The sequence below is a fragment of the Engystomops pustulosus genome, chromosome 7 (assembly GCF_040894005.1).
Source record: "Engystomops pustulosus chromosome 7, aEngPut4.maternal, whole genome shotgun sequence".
NCBI classification, from domain to species: Eukaryota; Metazoa; Chordata; class Amphibia; order Anura; family Leptodactylidae; genus Engystomops; species Engystomops pustulosus.
The window spans coordinates 97,507,809-97,529,035 of record NC_092417.1 but is presented as its reverse complement, the minus strand read 5'-3'; the positions used below and the strand labels follow the sequence as shown (position 1 = coordinate 97,529,035).

At 42.5% G+C, this 21,227-nt stretch overlaps 1 protein-coding gene and 1 long non-coding RNA gene across 3 annotated transcripts in view; one reads left to right on the top strand and one right to left on the bottom strand.

Annotated features, from left to right (window-relative positions):
- PMFBP1 (polyamine modulated factor 1 binding protein 1) overlaps positions 1–21,227 on the top strand; it is a 119,867-nt gene that overhangs the window by 17,561 nt on the left and 81,079 nt on the right. The gene's annotated exons all lie outside the window — the stretch shown is intronic.
- LOC140070625 (uncharacterized) overlaps positions 6,897–21,227 on the bottom strand; it is a 35,442-nt gene continuing 21,111 nt past the window's right edge. The window contains exons 2-3 of the long non-coding RNA XR_011848959.1: positions 13,197–13,288; positions 6,897–8,827 (exon numbers count right to left, since the gene is read on the bottom strand). This is a non-coding gene — a long non-coding RNA (uncharacterized lncRNA). The remainder of the gene's footprint in view (positions 8,828–13,196; positions 13,289–21,227) is intronic.

The following is a 21,227-nucleotide window of genomic DNA, read 5'->3' as shown; positions in this document are numbered from 1 at the left end:
CCTTTCCCCCTATTCCCTTAGTGGCAAGGGTCCTCAGAAAAATCCTTACGGACCAGGCAAAGGTGATACTGATCTGTCCAAATTGGCCAAAAAAGAACTGGTACCCCCTGTTGACATCCCTGGCCCAGCAACAACCAGTGATTCTGCCTTCACGGAGAGACCTTCTACATCGGGGACCGATTCTTCATCCCGACCCAGGACGGCTTCAGCTAACAGCTTGGATCCTGAGTCCGAATTCCTGACATCACGGGGTCTTTCCATGGCTGTAGTAGCCACTCTTAAGGCAAGTAGGAAGAAGGTTACGTTCGCAATTTATCACAAAATCTGGAAAAAATTTGTAACATTTTGTGGGGATAATCCTCCATCTCAATCTAACCCCAATATCTTACAGATTCTGGACTTCCTACAGAAAGGCCTGGAACAGGGCCTTTCTACTAGCACCCTAAAGGTCCAGGTCTCGGTCCTTGGCGCCTTCTGCGATCGTCCACTGGCGGAGCACAGGTGGGTCAAAAGATTTATCCTAGCCTCCTCCAGAATCAGACCCCAGATTCTCAGGAGAGTTCCTACATGGGACCTCAAACTGGTCCTAGACGTACTTTCCAGACCACCATTTGAACCTCTGGATAGCGCTAACATAAAGAACTTAACGTTAAAAACTACCCTTCTTGTCGCTGTCACTACAGCTAGAAGATTGGGTGAGCTTCAGGCTATTTCAATCAAAGAGCCTTATATGCGGGTTTTGTCTGATCGTATAATTCTTACTCTAGATCCAGGCTTCATTCCCAAGGTGGCATCCAGATTTCACAGGACTCAAGAAATCACTCTTCCATCCTTTTGCGAAAACCCCTCTTCTAGTAGGGAAGCTTCGTGGCATCTTCTGGATGTAAGAAGAATTGTACTAGCTTATCTACAGGCTACAGAACCCTGGCGTTTAGACAATAACTTGTTTATTCAATTCCAGGGAAAAAACAAAGGGAAGAAAGCCTCGAAAACATCCTCCTTACTGGTCACAATTCATGTCATGTGACCAGAGTGACCTAATCTCTGGTCCTTTAACGTCTTAACAATAGCAATCTGTACCCCATGCATGTATCTGACCACAAATCAGTTTTTACGACTTTGACTGTGCACTCAAAATAACACCTCAGCTTTATTCTTTGGTTCGGTGCGATCGCGGTGATACCAAATTTATATAGGTTTTATTGTGTTTTAATACATTTTCAAAAATTAAACGAATGTGTACAAAAAAGAAAAAATTTTTTTGCCATCTTCTGAAGCTAATAACTTTTTCATACTTTTGGCGCACGGAGCTGTGTGAGGTGTCATTTTTTTGCGAAATGAGCCGACATTTTCACTGCTACCATTTTGAGGTCTGTGCGACATATTAATAATTTTTTATTCCATTTTTTTATGTGATGTAAAAGGGTATAAAAGTCGCATTTCGGACATTTGGGTGCCATTTCCCGTCTCGGAGGTCACCGCCGGCCGTAACAGTTTTTATATTTTGATAGATCGGGCGTTTTGGGACACGGCAATACCTAATGTGTCTGTGATTTTTACTGTTTATTATGTTTTATATCAGTTCTAGGGAAAGGGGGGTGATTTGAATTGTCCGGCGGCAACGGAGGGGTTAATAGCCGCGATTGGTGCAAACACCGACCGCGGTTATTAGCGGTGGGGGTTTTCTGTAATATGCAAAAACCCCCACCTTTGTATGAAGAGGACTCAGCCCGTGAGCCCTCTTCATACACTCCTTATACCTCTGCGCTGTAGAGTTACGGCGCAGAGCGTTAAGGGGTTAAAGAACTCAAGTTTCCAGAGAGACTACTTATATCAATTTTAAGTAATCGAATAGAAAATTGGCTTCTCATAATTTACCAAAAAAAGTATAGATGGTGGCAGCTAAACTGATTGAGTGCCAGATCCTAAGGATGGTTTCACATTGGTGATTTTTCACTGAACCCATTTTGACCTATGGACACATACAGATTGGTTTAATCTGTGTTGATAAGCCAAAATGGGTTCAGTGACCGCAGAGAAGGCAGTGATATTACCGGAGAGACCGCAGAGGTCTTCTCTGCGGTCTCTCCGGTAATATCACTGCCTTCTCTGCGGTCTCTCCGGTAATATCACTGCCTTCTCTGCGGTCACTGAACCCATTTTGGCTTATCAACACAGATTAAACCAATCTGTATGTGTCCATAGGCCAAAATGGGTTCAGTGACCGCAGAGAAGGCAGTGATATTACCGGAGAGACCGCAGAGAAGGCAGTGATATTACCGGAGAGACCGCAGAGAAGGCAGTGATATTACCGGAGAGACCGCAGAGAAGGCAGTGATATTACCGGAGAGACCGCAGAGAAGGCAGTGATATTACCGGAGAGACCGCAGAGAAGGCAGTGATATTACCGGAGAGACCGCAGAGAAGGCAGTGATATTACCGGAGAGACCGCAGAGAAGGCAGTGATATTACCGGAGAGACCGCAGAGAAGGCAGTGATATTACCGGAGAGACCGCAGAGAAGGCAGTGATATTACCGGAGAGACCGCAGAGAAGGCAGTGATATTACCGGAGAGACCGCAGAGAAGGCAGTGATATTACCGGAGAGACCGCAGAGAAGGCAGTGATATTACCGGAGAGACCGCAGAGAAGGCAGTGATATTACCGGAGAGACCGCAGAGAAGGCAGTGATAATAAATCCTTTCCTTGCTCCGCTTCTCCTCCCTGCTTCACACTGCAGCATCGCTACTTCACATACAGTGGTTGCATGTGCCACAGGAGTAGGTACACGGGTTGTTCATTCTCCTCCATACTTATCGTTGAGATGAATGTGTGGTGCATTTAATGTACATGCTCAGGAGAAAAGCTCCTCTGCTACAGATCGGGGGGGGGGGGGGGGGTTGGGAGTAGAATTCCTGCTCCCATGTTAGAACTACTAGACCAATGGTTATCCCATAACATGAGTGCTATAGCAGAAAAAGGAACCTGACTTAGCTGCCCCATGAAGTTGAGGCGCCTACTGGAAGTACTATAGACTGCAATGTATGACACATTCTGTAAACTGCAGTGGGACTTATAGCACAGCTTACAGGATGGGGGGATGCTGGAAGATGGCATCAAAAAGCAGTTAGAAGGATATTGGACATTTATTCCCTGTTGATTTATGGGAAATTCCCTTAACCCCTTAGCACAATATGACGTACATGTACATCAGGAAATGCGTTCAGGTGCCGCATCCCGAAGTACGTGTATGTCTCTGCGATCGCTCGGGCTCAGTAGCAGAGCCCGTGCAATCTCTGCAGGAGCTCCTCAGTATGTGTATACTCGCGATCCTGGCTGTTTAACCCCAATGACAGAGCGGTCATAGTGACTGCAGTGTCTATGGAGCAGAGCAAGGTACTTACCCGGCGGGTCGGTATCCTCCGTGCAAGGCACGAGGATGATCACTTGTTCAAGTCCCACTGGGACAAATTAAAACAGTAATATTTTTTTGTTTTTTGTTTAAATAAAAAATAAATAAATGAATAAAGATCCCCTAATGCCCCATCACATATAAAAATCTAATTTTATATTTAAAAAGTGAATATCAGCAGAAAACACGACATATTGGGTATCATCACTTCCGTTACAACCTGCAGAATAAAATGAATATTTTGAAATAAATGAAACTTAAAAAAATAAATAAATAAAAAAAATTACGATATTTTCAAATCCAACTTCATAAAATAAGGATAAAAATTTATCAAAAAGTAACATTTACCCTGACATTGTCTTGCAAAAATCAAGCCCGTGTATATAAAAAAATTTAAATGTTATGCCTTTTAGAACATGGTGATGTAAAAACAAGCAAATTTTCAATGAGGTCCCACGTTCCTCCGTTGGACCCCTCGTTGCTCCGCCAGACAAACGGCGCAGAGGGCCGCGCATGACCATTCTGCTCCATTTATCTCTATTGCTGAGTGCCGCGCTGATCGATCTCTGTCAGCTCCATAGAGATTAATGCAGCAGAACGGTCATGCACGGCTGTCTGCTCCTTTAGTCTGACGGAGGTATGTGGGACCCCATTGGACCCCTCGTTTTCGTGATCTTTGGGGGTCTCATCACTGAGACTCCCACTGATCAGCAAGTTAGGCGCTAACTTTTGTTCATGGGGAAAACCCCTTTAACCCCTTCCCGACGCCAGGTCCCGGTGCATGGAGAGAGCTCGCGGGCCGAGCCCTCTCCATAGGCGGTAAGTCTTTGTTACATATTGCAGCAAAGGCTTACCGGTAACACCGATCGCGGGTGCTTTCACGGCGATCACCGCCGGCAATGCCGATGATGTCACGGGGAGCGGTGATCCGTTGCCATGACAGCTTCGGGTCTCACGATGGCCCGAAGCTGTCTCGTTTTAACCCATTCATTACAATGTGCCATCAGCACATTGTAAAGAATGAGGAGTAAAATCCCCATATACTGCCATATTGCAGTATGGCAGTATATGGTAGGATCGATCAGACAACCTAGGGTTAAAGTACTCTAGGGAGTCTGAAAAATAGTAAAAGTAAAAAAAAGTTAAAAAAAAAAAATTATAATTAAAAAAACCTAAAAATTCAAATCACCCCCCTTTCCCTAGAACTAATATTAATAAACAGTAAAAATCATAAACACATTGGGTATCGCCATGTCCGATCTATCAAAATATAATAACGGTTTTTCACTGCGTTTAACCCCGTAACGGAAAATAGCGTCCGAAGTCAAAAATGACATTTTTTTGCCATTTTGGAAAATATAAAAAAATTAATAAAAAGTGATCAAAAGGTCGCGCAGTCCTAAAAATGATAGCAATGAAAACGCCATCAAAAGTCCCAAAATATGACACCACCCACAGCTCCGTACACCAAAGTATGAAAAAGTTATTGCCGCCAAAAGATGGCAAAATAAAAAAAAAAAACATTTGTACAGGAGGTTTTAATTTTTTTCAATATATGAAAACATTATAAAACCATTTGTGGCACACAGTGAAAGCTGTAAAATCCAAGCCCACAAGAAAACGTCGCAAATGTGTTTTTTCACCATTTTCACTGCATTTGGAATTTTTTTCCCGCTTCCCAATATGCGCCATGGAATATTAAATACCGTCACTACGGAGTGCAATTTGTTACGCAGAAAATAAGCCATAACAGAGCTCTTTATGTGGAGTCGTTAAGGGGTTAAGGGATTAAATGTTGTTGCAATATGGTGATGCAAAAAAAAATAAAACCTTTTATTTCATGCCCCTCCACACCCAGTTTGGGAAAATAATCACAATGCCTAGTGGTTCTCTAGAGATTTTCATTATTTCAGGCCTTGTACGCCATAAAACTGGCATACAAGCCCTGATGACTGTCCCCCCACGCCCCTCGCCTTATTTATATGCCATCACCTGCAAGGTTCCGACAAATCATGGGATGAGCGCACTCCAGATTCATTACTTGTAGTCTGATGTCTCCATGTAGAAATATTAAAGTATCTGTTATTGTTGCTGGGTATTGCGGAATAGTTCTGACCTAAAGCAAATTGGCAAGTGAAAAACTTTAGTAATTTTTAAAGAGCTGCTTCTATAATGCTACAAGGTCAGTTATTAGTCAGCCATAAAATGGCACTTATTTTTACAATAGTGACATAGACAACTGGTAGGTAGAGCTGCGAACCATGCATATCTAAGGACTTCTGGAAAACTCTAGAACCAGCTAATGGAAGAATAAGCAGCATACAAGGACACAAGAAGTGCAAAAACGTCTTAATGTCACTTATATCTGGTAATGATTACCTTTACTCTTTTCATTAAAGAAGATAGAAATTGAGGCAATGAGATGTATGAACTGTGATTTCCTCTCGGTTGTGCCTTTTCTTATAGCACTTACTGTTATGAGCGTCCCCCATTCTTAAGTGAGTATACACATTATATATTTATACCAGATAAGTAGCGATGTCACTCCTGCTTCTTGTCCCATGGCTCATTTTAAAAGAAAGAAGTCAAGGTAAAAAATCCCTTTATAAAATGTTTAGCCAAAAGCTTATATCCTGGTAGAACCAGGATTGGGGGCTAGTTTTCAAAATTCAAATTATTTGACATAAGTCCCACAAACCAATGAAGGAAGTTTACTGTGCGACTTGCACCAGTTTTGTGACAAAGGTGCAACAAATCGCGTGTCTGTGCGCAGCGTGGGTCTCCGTGTGGAAACTAGACTGAATAGGACAGGACTTTGCTTTTCAAAGTAATTTAAAAAAACAAAAACAAAAAACTTTTCAAAAATCTGCAATCCACAAAAACAAATAGCAGTGAGAATGAAAAAAAAGCATTGATAACTGGATTGTAGCTGTACTATTGCTGTGTTAGGTAAGCTGCTTCACAGATCCTCCCCCCTGCTCTGAGTGAGTGCAGTAGTACTTATTGTATCTAGAATCTGCTGCTGTGTACATTTTCCTAGTGTACAAAGTACAGAGGTTGTTGTGTTTTTTTGTATTGGATTGTCCATGGTGGACAGCTAATTCACTAAAAATAACCAAAAATGCCAATAAGAGATTTATCAGAAGCGTCTGAGAGCAGAACTGTTCTAGTTTCTAATGGTAACCAATCACTTCTCAGCTTACAATTAAGCTGAGCTCTGATTGTTTGCTATGGGCAACCAGAACAGTTCTGCTCTGTGTATAAACGGCCTTACACTGTGTGCAATGCTGCATGGTTAATCCTGCTGACAGATTCCCTTTAAGATACACCCACTACTTCCTTTGAATGTTTCCATATTAGTGTTAGTTTTATATTGCCTTCTGTAACCATACAAATTGAGGCTCTCACTAATGCAGTTGTACGTTAAGTTTGTGTGATCTTGGTGGAAGTAAATGGTATAATGTGACATGCTGCTGTGGGTTGTAGCTCTAGCACCATTGTCTAGAGAAAGCACACCATAAAATGAAGCACATTTGCTGGAAGCACGGTCCGATTCATTACAAGAGAATACCGTTGATTTGCAGCCCTACTTTTATGATTCAGTGATTTACAATTCACGATGGTTTCCAATTAACAAGTTTAATCTCTATGGAAAAGAATAATTATTGTACAGTGACATTTGAACGGTGTCCCAGGATTTCAGCTTGGAAATCTATTATCTTTGTGTCATTTACATGTTTGGTTAAAACCACTTATTTCCTTCATAATTACATGTCACAATTTGTTTCCACTCGGAGCTCAGGTTTATACTGTAATTAAGCAACAGAAGAGAAATCCCAGCCCCGAATTAACATGTAATAAATGTTTTGGTGGCAATGAGATGGCACACGTGTGGTTTTATCCAGGGGTGCTTCTAACTCTTTGTAGGATAAGCCCTGGCCTGCGTATCGGTTTAGTGTTTTTACATCCAATAAAAAACAAAAAGGTTTCCACACTCCTCCCCTTCCCCATTATACCAAAAACACATCATTTACCTTTTTCCTTTTTAACGTTTCAAGAGACTTTTACACAGAGAGATTATTAAGTGAATAAGTATGTGCATACTTGATTATAGCCCCTTGGAGCTATAGCGCATTTTGTTCCAGATCATTTAAGAACCCTGTCTGTCCTGCTGTCCATGACAATTGTCCTGTCGGCAGGATGATTGCTCATGGACAGTTAGAGATCCCATGACCCTCCATCTGCAGCCATTTTATGGTCAGGAAGGTCTGGCTGATGAGGTAACAGACAGTAGGCTTCACTGCACATATCAAGAAAGCAGAGCAGAACTTTTAATCGATATTGTATATATGTTATATTGGCAAAGTGGCCAGCCCCTTTTAAGGCCTTTTCCAAACACCAGTGTCAAAGAAGAAATGTCAGTTTGCAAATCAAGACCTGAGAAATTGCGCTGTGGATTTGTACTGAAGTACTGCAGGAAGCGGCGCTCCTCCAGCAGTATCTGGGTACAGCACTTGGAGTGGACCCCAATCCATAGCACCAATTCAGAAGTTACTGCTGTGCATCCAAATCTTTATTTGATATATCTGAACTGGTATCAAAGAAATCCCATGCACACCATGGGGTTATCGGGTTGGAACAAAGGCCAATAAATGACCCCATAACTTTAGTTGTTGTAATCTAGGTGTGCACTTAGACAATGGACCCCTTTCCTAGAATGATTGCATTTCAGATGAAGAATGATTATTTTTACCCAGTCCCAAGCAGTTAAGTTCTTCATTTATATTCCACGTCTGTTTGAGAGCTGGCGGTGACAGTATAAATTGTGATGCATTTCTTCCATTTACATCTGACTTGTGAGGAATAAGTTATTTATTTTTTATTTTTTTCCTTGTGCTTTTTAAGGAGAGCAGTGGGGGAAGGGTAGGGGGATTGCAGGGAGGTTAAGCCTTTGTATCCCTTTCTGTTTCATTACTCATGCGAGAGATTGAAGTGTGCCGTGGCTGGAAGGTGCTGAGATGGGCTGTTATTTGGATATCCTATGCACGCCCAGAATTTCTCACAAAGGAAGGGAGTGCAATGGTTGGCAATTATAATTCAGAAGAGCGCGTCCTACAGCAATTACTAGAGCGGCTCTACGAGAGCAGGGGTGCTATATGTCTGGAAATTGGAGCTGCAGCAGTAACAGCCTCTTGTGCCGTTCACATTATAGTCCAGTAACTGAGATCCAAATTCATTTCACAGCTGTAATTGAATCCTCTGGCTGATGCTGAAGAAATCTTTGATATCTCTCAGCCCCTGTTGCTATACGGAATGTCTTCTTACATATTTGCATTATGTCTCGCAAAGCAGCGGCTGATACATTATGGAGTCTCTCCAGGGATTCATTCGCTTGAAACGCTCAGAACTTTGAAATCTAAAAAAAATAATAATAGTAAAGGATGAGCTTGTACCAATATCTTCCGTCATTTCCTCACATTATGTTTATTTTGTTCAAGCCCTTGGATAGTATAACTATTGCCATTATCTGCCACATTTATTTTTCTAATGCTCTTATTGCCCACACACAATCATGGCAGCCTTGTTGTTTTTCATGAAAAAACATGACTGTCAACTAATATTCACCCCCTGAGCCCTTCTGGCTCATTACCATAATTTTAAATGTTTTTAAATTTTACTAGTAAGGAGGTCACTGATAAGAGTCATGAACCCTGGATCTGTTAGTAAGGGTGCTTTCACATTGGTGTGTGGTGCATGTCCATTGCGCATCCGTCGCTTTTTGTCTCCCCGTGTCTTAGTGTTTTTTCCGTTTTGTTTCCACGTCCACAAAAAAAAAAAAAAAACCTGAAGGTTTAACATTGCTTTGAAAACATTACACCTGGTTCCTCAGCCTCATCAGTTTATTTTTTATTTTTTTTAGTGGACCCATGGACTTCTATTGCCTTCCGTGACCAGTGAAAAATAACTGACAGGATTGAAAAGGCCAAAAATAAAAAAGCCAATGTAAAAACAGTCAAAGAAACCAATGGCTTAGTAAGGCATCCATGAATTAACAGTGCTGTTTCCACAAAATTACACATCCAGGAGGAAGATAGCTCCTTAGCACCAACTTGCCTAGCCTATTGGTCAATAGGCAATCCTTCTAAAGTAACTACAACAGATCTGCATACATCTGGTTTTGGGCTTCCTGGTTGGTGCAAAGCACTATGCTTTCTATGGGTTTATTCGTAGAGACCATCTGTTTTCATATTTCTTCTTCTTCTTCTGAAGGGCCTGAGACCTTGTATGGTCCAGCAGAAGACCACTCCAGTTATATAGACTTTAAAAACGGATGAGGTCGGCACTCAATTGTTCATGAATAATCGTGAATGCTGACCTCATCAGTTTTTAAAGTCTGTGTTATCTGGGAAGAAGAAAGGTGTTATTGGAGGATTGTACACCTGGGGCTGAGCGGGTTCGTTTGTGTGTGTTCATACTATTGGCTTGCACTCCAGTTATATGCCACAGGTTATTGCTTCATTCATAAGTCCTGTGTGTGCATATTGGGCAGCCACATCTTCTATACCAGTGATGGCGAACCTCTTAGAGACCGAGTGCCCAAACTACAACCAAGACCAGCTTGTTTATCGCAAAATGCCAACACAGAAATGTAATTAGTGATTTACACTCCTTGCTCTGTCACAGCTACAATGATAATCCAGATCTGTCCACACCTTTCCACTCCTCCAGTTGGCATTGTCACTTTAATATAGCTCTGTGCACAGAAAGTCATGGGGTATCTGTGACTGCTGGAAGATACCTGGAGTACTCTCTGGTGATGGCCTGGGTGCCCACAGAGAGGGCTCTGAGTGCCACCTCTGGCACCAGTGCCATAGGTTCGCTACCACTGTTCTATACAAATGTATAGTGGGGCTCATTCACTGTAGTTGGCCTATGAAATGCTAGTCTGACACGGCACAAGTGTACTTACTGTTTACACGTTTGGGTGATCTAAACAAACTTAATGTATTTGGTTATCGGCTAAAGATGCACACACATTGTAGTCTGGGTCATGTTGAGGGCACGGATTTTATGTTGACTTAGAGGAAATCCTGTCTCTTGGCTTCATAGTGGTGCAGGTATTGTATCTTTTTTTTCCTCCCCTTTAATACTATTTCAGGAGTAAATTGCACCATTTAAACCCTCTGAAGATACATTTGGATGAAGGTTCTGCCTGGGGGAACTTGACCCCAGTCACCATAAGATATGGTGTTTTTATTCATTTATTTTTAACCCTCCCTCCCCTCCCCAAATCTAATTTTCTACGGTGAGGCGCAGAATGAGTTACAGCTGGAATTGCAGCTTAACCTATTAAGAGCATCTAAATATTCCTTCTAATTTGGCCGCTGTACCCATTTTTCCAGGAAGCCATGCGCGCTACGGAGGTGTATAACCTTAATGGCTTGTTGTATGCCATTAAAAGGTATTGTACACTCATAAAAGAATGACATTTTGATCAATGCTGTTAAAAGAATTATTGTCTTAACACAGAAAAGCTTTCCTGTTACAAGTTTAAAAATATGCCTTTAAAAGCTTTTTATTGAATATCTCTGTGTCCCGGAGAAGGCAGGCTGTTTTGGCACGTGCTTGCACTGAAACATTTAGCATTTAAGCCTACATACAAAAGCTGCGTGCTCGGCTAGGGGAGGAGTTGTGTGTCTACTACATACAGCGAGATATCTGCCTCAGATCCCCCGAGACATCCGTTCTGTCTGGCTCCACAAATTCACATAACAAATAGAGTGTAGAGGTGTCAGAAGAGCTCCGAGCACACACTATGCATGTATATCTCTCTTTTATTTATACACCCGGAGACATTTATAACTGAGGCAGCCTGATGAAAAGAGCAAGAGGACTGGAGGCTTATAGGCTTCTTAAAGGGGAAGCGTACATCACTAGGAAACCTTATCGGACGCAATAACATAAGTCATTCTACAAAGGAAATCTTCCCGCTACGCTAGCCGCCTTTATTATTAGAATACCTCTTAGAATTTACCAATGTCCAACAAGAGACAAAGTAGAAGTTAGTGTCTAGTTTATTATCATAGCCTGACATTATTCAAATGGCAAAAGTTGAACCGATTGAGTTCACATCTTGCGATGGTTTGACTACAGAAGCTGCTCTTCTTATGATTCCTTCATAACTAAATATTATTGTAGAAAAATAGTTTGGACTCTCTTTCAGTGCAACACTTGACCATAACATATCGATCCTTTGCACCAGACCTATAATAATAATCAGATTAAAACATGAATAGAATTTAAATAAATGTCTCAAAGTCACATAAAGGTGCTGCAAATACTGAATTAAATAATAATAATCTTTATATAGCGCCATCAAATTCTGTAGTGCTTTACAAATCCTAGATGGTATTAAGTTAAAAGACTGCACAAAAGAAAATGATGTTGTTTGCTGCATTAAAGCTGATTACACAGTGGTATAAAGGCGGTGGAGCCCATTTCTATGACAATGCTCGAGCGATCATGACATGTGAAGTGTCCTATAGATGACACATTTCTTTTTTTCTTCTGTGCATTTAGGATATAAAAGGTTGTAATCTAGAGGTTTTGCTCATTCCTTTTCTGATTTTAATGTGTTAATTGCTTATTTCTCTAACGTTAATATGTTAATTGCAGCTGTTGTATAGATGATGGAAAGGAGAATGAATATTGCTTTCAGATCCTTAGCAGAGTCTTCACTCTTCTCCCTTTGTCAGGCGACCTTCGTGCGCTATATACCACCGTAATTACGAGCATTCCACCCCTCTGTCTTGTCCTTCGTAATCACAACACGAGTTTTGATGAACTAATATTTTCAGGTACCTGCCTCTGCCAAGGAATTAATGAGATCTGGTGACATGGTGAGATTTAACAGACAGATGACTCTAGTCTTTGCAATGGATTTTTCTGGTTCTACAGAGATAATGATTTTTTTTCCCTCCCTATGTTGTTCTTCCATCCGCAGAATGGCATCACACGCATAGCTCGGCCCATTTTCAGATTCAGTACATATCCTCAAATTCACAATCTGTAAAGTATCAGTCTTGCAAACTGTTATTGACTGAAGATACATTTGGTTCATTATTAACTTGTGTGTGTATCCCTTCAGGAGATGCATCAAAATGTTTTGTTTGTTATCCACGTATTTAACCGCAAGGAATTTTCAGGCTGGAGAAATGGGGGCTTTGTAAGGCAGACATGTCTGTTTTATTAGTAAAATATTATCCTCCTGTGTTTTCTGCACATGATATCTTCTGCGGCTCCTCCTGAGGGTTGTTGTACAAGTGAGAACTGTAACAGACAGTTATTGAGAGGTTTTAAAATGATTTGCCAATACTGCCTTCCCTTTACGGCTAGCCCATTGATCCGCGCTGTGATATCAGCGTCTATCTTTCCTCTCACTTTTGAACCGGATAAGTGATTTTTTTTTCTCTTTTGGTAAGGGGTGGGGAGGATTTGGTGAAAACACGGAAAGCTTCATTTAAATGTTAATCTCAGACATCTGTCAGGCCTCAATCACTCACGCCCAAGTCACCGTTCATTCAAGGTTCCTGACAACAACGTGTCATTTGTCTGACCTGGATGTGTTTCCAAAGGTAGGGGATAAAAGCGTTCAAGTCCGTTTCAACCAGGAAATTTCAATTGATACCTTTATTTTTTTTATATTATCATTACAATCTTGGTTGACAAAGGCTAAAATAATGAATAAGCCAATGGTTAAAATCAGAAAAGCATAAATCTCTTACCTAGGGTATGTGACCCTTCTCTTCAATACCGGAAGACAAGCAGCCTAGGTATGTCGAGCCATGATCAGTGTTAGACAGCCCTGGTGTGCAATCTGCAAAAGAATTAAAGATTTTGTTTGTATATGATAGTTTGGCCCTGTTGGTACTCATGACCTGATAATGGACACTAATTTGCGGCCCATGTCGTCCCCCATTGACGTCTATGGTGCTGGATCACAGTGTGGTGAGCACACATTGTCTCACCGCACTATGATTACGCATGGCGAAATATAGGACATGTCCTACATTTTGCCGTGTAACGGCACCATCCGTTCATTCTCTTTGGCCCAGGTGAAAATACCTTGTTTGAATGTACACTTAGTGTGGCAAAATTGGTAACCATCTTATCTTATCTTTTAAGGGCTAATCCTCACGTCCCCGCAATTTGAAAACTTTTATTACCCCAATATTAAAATTTTCTTATGCGGCTACTGGGGCGTGGAGTAGCCGCATCTGAGGTTACACGAGGCGGCTACTCCACGCCCCGGTAGCCTCTTTTCTCCTCCTACCAAAAATCTTCGCCGCGCAGCTACGAGGAGCTGCGCGCCCTCGTCCGGCACACCTGCTGTCTGCGCATGCGCAGAACAGCAGGCCCGCGCCTGTGCAGCTCCGACTCCGTAGCAGTGACCGCGCAGGCGCGGGCCTGCTGTTCTGCGCATGCGCAGACAGCAGGTGTGCCGGACGAGGGCGCGCAGCTCCTCGTAGCTGCGCGCCGAAGATTTTTGGTAGGAGGAGAAAAGAGGCTACCGGGGCGTGGAGTAGCCGCCTCGTGTAACCTCAGATGCGGCTACTCCACGCCCCAGTAGCCGCATAAGAAAATTTTAATATTGGGGCAATAAAAGTTTTCAAAACATTGCGGGGACGTGAGGATTAGCCCTTAAAAGGGCTATCCTCACGTCCTATTGATCCACCTACCACCCGATCTACCTTTATAGGTAGATTTGTGGTGGTAGGTGCCCTTTAAAGCAGCTACCAAAATCTCCCTGTCCACAGATGTACCCTTTACAGTTACCACATTTAGCAATACTAGGGGAAGAGAGCACTCCATCAGAGACGCTTAACCCTGTCAAGATCTCACTTAGCTGCCACTGTATCCCAACACAGTTGCTTCTCAGGAATTCTAATTTATCAATATAAAAATTGTAACATTTTGTTATTAGGGCTACAAATATCACAAAATTATGGATTTTTCTAGTATTGACATATCACCCATTTTTAAAAAATATGAATTCTGGCACCCTTATTTGCCTGGTTCATAAATGTCTTTTACCTGTGTTTATACCAATAATCATTCATTACTGTTAAGTAAAATTAGTTGCCAATTTTCCCACAATAAAATTTAGGTATGCGGTAGAGTTTGAGAAGAGGAGCATTTTTCTGCTTAGATATAATGGACACTTCTACACCTGCCTTATATCGGGTAACTGTGAGAAGACTTGAAGGCTGTTGTACAATGAATTACTGAACAAAACCCCATAAAGAACCACCTCTTACAAACCACTTGGTGGGCACCAAGCCCATAATTGTCATCTGAGATAATCTTTTACCCGCTCACTAAGTAATAAGTGTACTGTGTTCTTTTCAGGAATCTGCTATAAATCTCTCTCTCCAAATGTTTATTGGGAAAGGTTGACATAGCCAGAAATCTCTCCCTATTGTTGTTTCCGGCCCTGAAACGCGTGTCTCTCCTCGCTATTTAATTATATGCTGAGAATGCTTTTCTTATGCTAATATGCCTAACCAAATAAGCAGCAATAAAACAGGCAGAGTGGAAAAGGCTCTCTTTTCAGACGCGTTCTCGTTGTGTTTACTCTTTCTAATGAACTAGATCAACCAAAAGCTCATTATTTAAGCAGAATGACAGCGAGTCAAGTGCAGCTCATTTGCTTGGCTCTAGACTAGCTGAGTATATGCCGTTCACCAAATGCCCCCAAATGCCTATTGGCTGACTTGTTTGCCTCTTCCCATAATCGCAGAGTTTTTCAGAATTTTCTTTTTATACATTTTGGAGGGCACCAGGTATTGTTTTACCATGCGATGCTGGTTTTTAGTTTTTCATGTTTTCAAGTATAGTTTTCTTTCTGACATTTTAATAATGTATCCTGTACTTGCTGGAACATTTTTTAATATAGAGTTGATTTTATTATTGAGCCAAAAGTAATTGGGGCACATTTACTTACCCAATCGCTTGCGACACAATCCCCTGCTAAATATATCTCCCAGCGGTGCAAATCCCGAAAATGTCGGGAAGTCTGACGGAAATGTGATCCGTGGACCTTTAGTAAATAAGCCCCATTGTCTTTGGTAGGACCTAACTGGGTGATTAATTGTTTCTATTATTTGAGGTGAATGGAGAAAGTAGATGATCTCTTTATGATGGAACAGAATGAATTGGTTGAAGAGTTCAGGGGATAATATCACTACCGTAGGTAGCACTTGCACATATTTATATTCCAGTGTCACATGAATCACATCACTGAGCAATGGGAAGTGTCCATTACCATTTTTCTGATTAGAAAGACCATGTCGAGGGTCTCTCACAACCAACCGGTGTTTGGGCTATTTATATCTTTCTTAAAGGGACCATTACTTTGGATGTGATTGCAATTGAGGTATTTTCTAAAGTTAGATTGGTAAGGCGACAGAGGAGAGTAACAACTACATTTGCTAGTCACTGGGGCTGCAGTGAAGAGGTTCACATAGACATCTCTCTCCACACTGATAAATGTAGTTATGTTCTGGTACATAAATGATATGAAGGACGTTGCACATGGTTGTTTTATGAATTCATAAATCTGCCTTCTTTTGGACCCTAATGTACCTATTAAAGGAAATCTACCATCAAAGTCAAGCGCAACAAACCAGGCCACTTACTCATAGATCCAGACACAGTGAAGGTAATCCTCTTAAATTTATATTTTTATCCATGGCCTCCTTTCTTCTAAAATCAACTTTTAAAATTATGCATTTGAGTCTTGGAGACTACCCTAGCCCCTATGTGATCTGGCTTTACAGGCTGTTACATTTCTTGTGCTTACTGCACAAGTGCTGAGGGACGAGGGGAGAAAGTTGGAGAGCGTCAGTCTGTAAAGCCAGAGCACATAGCCCCTTGAACTCATAAGCATAATTTTTTTAAAAAAATCTCTGGGGCTCTCTGGAGCCCTTTATACTTTGGATTTAATATAACGGTGTTAATACTATTAAAGGAATATATGAATAAGGAAAACGATCTGTTACCCAGGGCCGGAGCAATTATAAAAAAAAAACATGCATGGGGCCTTATTTATATTAAGCCAAAGCATTGCATCTACTTAACAGCCAACTAATACTTCCACAATCCTCAGGATATGTGGCCCTATGGCTCTATAGTACAAGGCCCAAGAGAACCTCCTTGTCTTCATGTTTGTTGTAATGCATTTCCAGGTGCATGAGTTCTTACTTGGTCCTTACAGTACACCCAAGACCTTCCCAAAACATAACAGGCAGGGCTGTAGGTTAGAAGCTGTTTTTTCTTAACCTGAAAGTCATTGTTAAGATCTGTTCTTCAGAATCAAAATTTCTCATAAAGCAATTGAAAACTAAATCTACAATTGCTGAATGTGCATGTGTTTTTACCAGGGCGAAACATCAGGGGGCATCTGTTTTGTCTTATCTCCCCTGAAAGTAAATTAGTTCCCCCCCATCCCTTGGCCCTGTCTCCAAGAGTCCCAGTGACCTTACAGGAGAGATCCATCTGTGCATTAGCATTGCTGGAGGGAAGTGTTTGTATCTTTTTGTCTAAAAATACTTATCCTGTAGGACTTGTGATCCATGAAAGTTAATTGAAACAATTTCTCTTCCAAGTTTTGGCAAGCGAAGCATGCATTATAAGCATTAATATCTATAAATTGAATTGTTAATGAATCTAGACACTAATAATGAATGCAATTTTGCTGTCTTAACTAGAAAGGCAGAAATTATCAGCTTCTCTGGTAGAATTTCTAATCATTTTTGCTTATTAAATAGCAAAGCTATGCTTTTAATAAGCTAATCACTTTTATCTGACCCCACAGGAGTATCCGTCCTGATTAGAAACAGGTTTCAGACGGCAAAGCATGTTGTTTTTTTTTTTCCTTTTTCTTTTTTTTTCCCTCTCCCTTCCTCCCCAGCGGTAATGGCTTTGATTCAACTATTAACATGGGGGATGGCCAGGACCCCATAGTGTGTCCTTGTGTTAATGTGTGTCTTAGGGAGGGTCGTACATCTCTAGTGATAGACATTTAAAAAGATACTTCCTAACAAGTTGGGAGTCTAGATAATCATTGCAAACAATCACATTTGTGCTTTTATTTTTTAGCTAGGCTTTTTTTTTGTACTTGGGGATGTCACAATGTATTCTTTTTGCTATATTGCACAGGTTTTGTGTTTTCATTATCCTGTAGTGACCGGATGTTTGTACTCAGCAGACCCTGACTGATTTCGCATTAATCACCAGAAATCTTAGGTTGGTATTTGACGTCCATATAGAATTCTTTACAATTCTTGTTATAAGGGAAAGGCTACAGGTAGAGTTAGGAGAGTTGCAGATTTCAGTCCATTCTGAAAATTCATGTCATAGTTACAAAGTTTTTCAAAGGCAGAAAATTTACATTTGTGTACAGCTTATATATTCTGGTCAAATCGAGATCAGTGGGGGAGTCGGCTTCCTAAAGCTTCTTTGACATCACAGGACAGGGAGGATACCATTAAACATCACACAACCTGTGTGCAGTTCAATTCCATTCAAGTTAAAAGTGGCTGAAGTGCTCACCAATTACAGTCCCCATACTATGTACAGCAGTATGTGCGGTAAACTCTTCAATTTGCAGAAGGGGTTGGCCACTATTACAAAACTTTACTAGGGAAAGCACTAGACCCTAACCGGGTCGCCCATACTTCATTGTACTTTCCCTGGTAATGTTTTTGTAACGCCAAAGGGAACAGTGATTGGAGGGTATGTAAATATCCTTGGTACATCCCTCTAGTCAATTCTATGGGATTAGCTATGACAGAGGGAGCATGCATACAGTAATCCCTGCATGCTCCCTCCATCTACCAGAATCCAGCAATACGCTATTTGTCACAGGAAGTCCCGAATACTGCTTGTTGGTCACGGGTCCACGAGGCTCTACATAATATATATAATATATATTATCCACAGTATAAGTTTGAATCTGGAAACCTGTAATAAAACAATGAATCTTTATATCATAGATTGGTCAGTATACCCCAGCAACATGTTTGTTGCCCTTAATCGGGGCATGGCATACCCAAATGGCACACGGACAAATGGTTTTCTATTGACTCACACATGGCCGGCAGGTGCTATTCCTGCCATGTTTGTGCCTTTGGCAGAACATGCCGAAGACTAACTGGTATATTACTGTACAGACTGCAGAAAGGAGGCAGGGTTTCTTATCATCAATGGAGTAGTATATGGATTAATGAAAAGTAGCGCACGGCCAGGTGGAGAAGGGAGGGGAAGTGGGTGCTCGGCTCGGTCACTGTGGCTGACCTGATGCCATAGACCAGTGGTGGCGAACCTATGGCACGCGTGCCAGAGAGGGCACGCCGAGCCCTCTCTGTGGGCACGCGGACCATCTCCCCTGCTGTCTATATATAAATCATTAGAACTCCCGGCAGGCAGGAAAGGCTGCCGATCGCCGAGAGCTCCAGTGATCTCTTTCACTGAAGGCTGCGTCTGACCTGCTCTGTGCTCATTAGTGCTGCCTAGAGACACAGCAGCAGGTCAGTGCCGCCCCTCCACTCCCTCCCTCTCCCCCTTCAGCCCGGGAACAGGAGGAGAGTGAGAGGGAACTGCCGGAGCTTACAGCATCAGCGCACAGTGAGTACAGAGGAGTGCCGCAGGAGGGCAGGAGCTGCTCTGTGTGCATTACACAGGCAGCAGGCAGGCAGCTTTGGGACACTGAACAACTGTAGGTGCTTATTGTTTAGTGTCCCAAACTGCCCTGTATGACACATGTCTGTGGCCACATGTATACTGCCCCTTATCCAGTTCTCCTGTCACTGTGCCATGCTGCCAGTGACCCTGGGGTGCGCTATACTGCCCTCACTGACAGCATGGCACAGGTGCCCAGAGCTCCAGACCAAGGGCAGTATATATATGTATATACGTATGTGTGTGTGTGGCCACAGACATGTGTCATATGTGGTGATTTGATGGTAAATTCACCTGCCTGATTGCATGTAGATTTGCTGTTCAGTGCACCCACCCTCCACCCTACAACATACACATTACCCTACACACCCCCTGCCAAATTCAACAATCCTTCATATTGCCACTGGATGGGGGTAGTGATCCTCAGTGGATGGGGGTAGTGATCCTCAGTGGATGGGGGTAGTGATCCTCAGTGGATGGGGGTAGTGATCCTCAGTGTATGGGTGTAGTGATCCTCAGTGGATGGGTGTAGTGATCCTCAGTGGATGGGTGTAGTGATCCTCACTGGATGGGGGTAGTGATCCTCAGTGGATGGGGGTAGTGATCCTCAGTGGATGGGGGTAGTGATCCTCAGTGGATGGGGGTAGTGATCCTCAGTGGATGGGGGTAGTGATCCTCAGTGGATGGGGGTAGTGATCCTCAGTGGATGGGGGTAGTGATCCTCAGTGAATGGGGGTAGTGATCCTCAGTGAATGGGGGTAGTGATCCTCAGTGAATGGGGGTAGTGATCCTCAGTGAATGGGGGTAGTGATCCTCACTGGATGGGGGTAGTGATCCTCACTGGATGGGGGTAGTGATCCTCACTGGATGGGGGTAGTGATCCTCAGTGGATGGGGGTAGTGATCCTCAGTGGATGGGGGTAGTGATCCTCAGTGGATGGGGGTAGTGATCCTCAGTGGATGGGGGTAGTGATCCTCAGTGGATGGGGGTAGTGATCCTCAGTGGATGGGGGTAGTGATCCTCAGTGGATGGGGGTAGTGATCCTCAGTGGATGGGGGTAGTGATCCTCAGTGGATGGGGGTAGTGATCCTCACTGGATGGGGGTAGTGATCCTCACTGGATGGGGGTAGTGATCCTCACTGGATGGGGGTAGTGATCCTCACTGGATGGGGGTAGTGTTCCCCGCTGTACTTGCTCCTGCTTTGTGATATAACTGCTGATGTTGGACTTTCTTTAGTGGTCTGTTATTATTATTATCAGTATGGTGGTATTTATCGTGTTGTACTGGTAATGGTCATCATGTAGCAGTATTATATGTCCCTTATAGAGTGGTATAGTGTGATTTTAGGCTGAATAGACGTGTTGGCACTTTGCGATGATTACATGGACTTTGGTTTGGAGTTTGGGCACTCGGTCTCTAAAAGGTTCGCCATCACTGCCATAGACCTATAATGGAGCTGTAATTCTGCCGCACATTGTGCAGCCAGATCTCTTCATTTTCTACTCTCCTCATTCTTTAGCATTTATTGAGATATTTATAGCACTATAACTTCCCACCTCAGCTACTACAGTTAATTTAATCCCTATTCCCCCTAAAACATTTCTTCAAGGAATTATTTTTTTAAAAAATTACCTTTATTCCCATAACAGTGTAAATGGAGCTTACCTGCCCCCTAGTAACAGCCCTCTGTTATCACTAGATGCAACCAGGCGCTTAGAATGAGGCTTTTCTGAACCTGCCACGAGTATGTGAACACGCATAGGTGGCACATGCGCAGTTCACATCTACCTCGCTCGTTAGATCAGGGCGGCTGTCGGGCATGCGCAGTAGCTTCACAGCAGTCCTGGTCGATCAAGCCTTACCGTGGGACAGCTGTGTACTGCAGCGAGCCGGCACTAGTAAGTTCTCTTCATCTAGTAGTGCTGGCTTGCTGCAGTACACAGCAGTTGGTGCGTTTTCAGATAGTAAGAAACGCATGCGTTTTTGTCTGTTTTTCATTGCTGAAATTCAGAAAACTGGACTAAAACGCATGCGATTATTACGAACTAAAAACTGCCCAAAAATTCCATGTGTG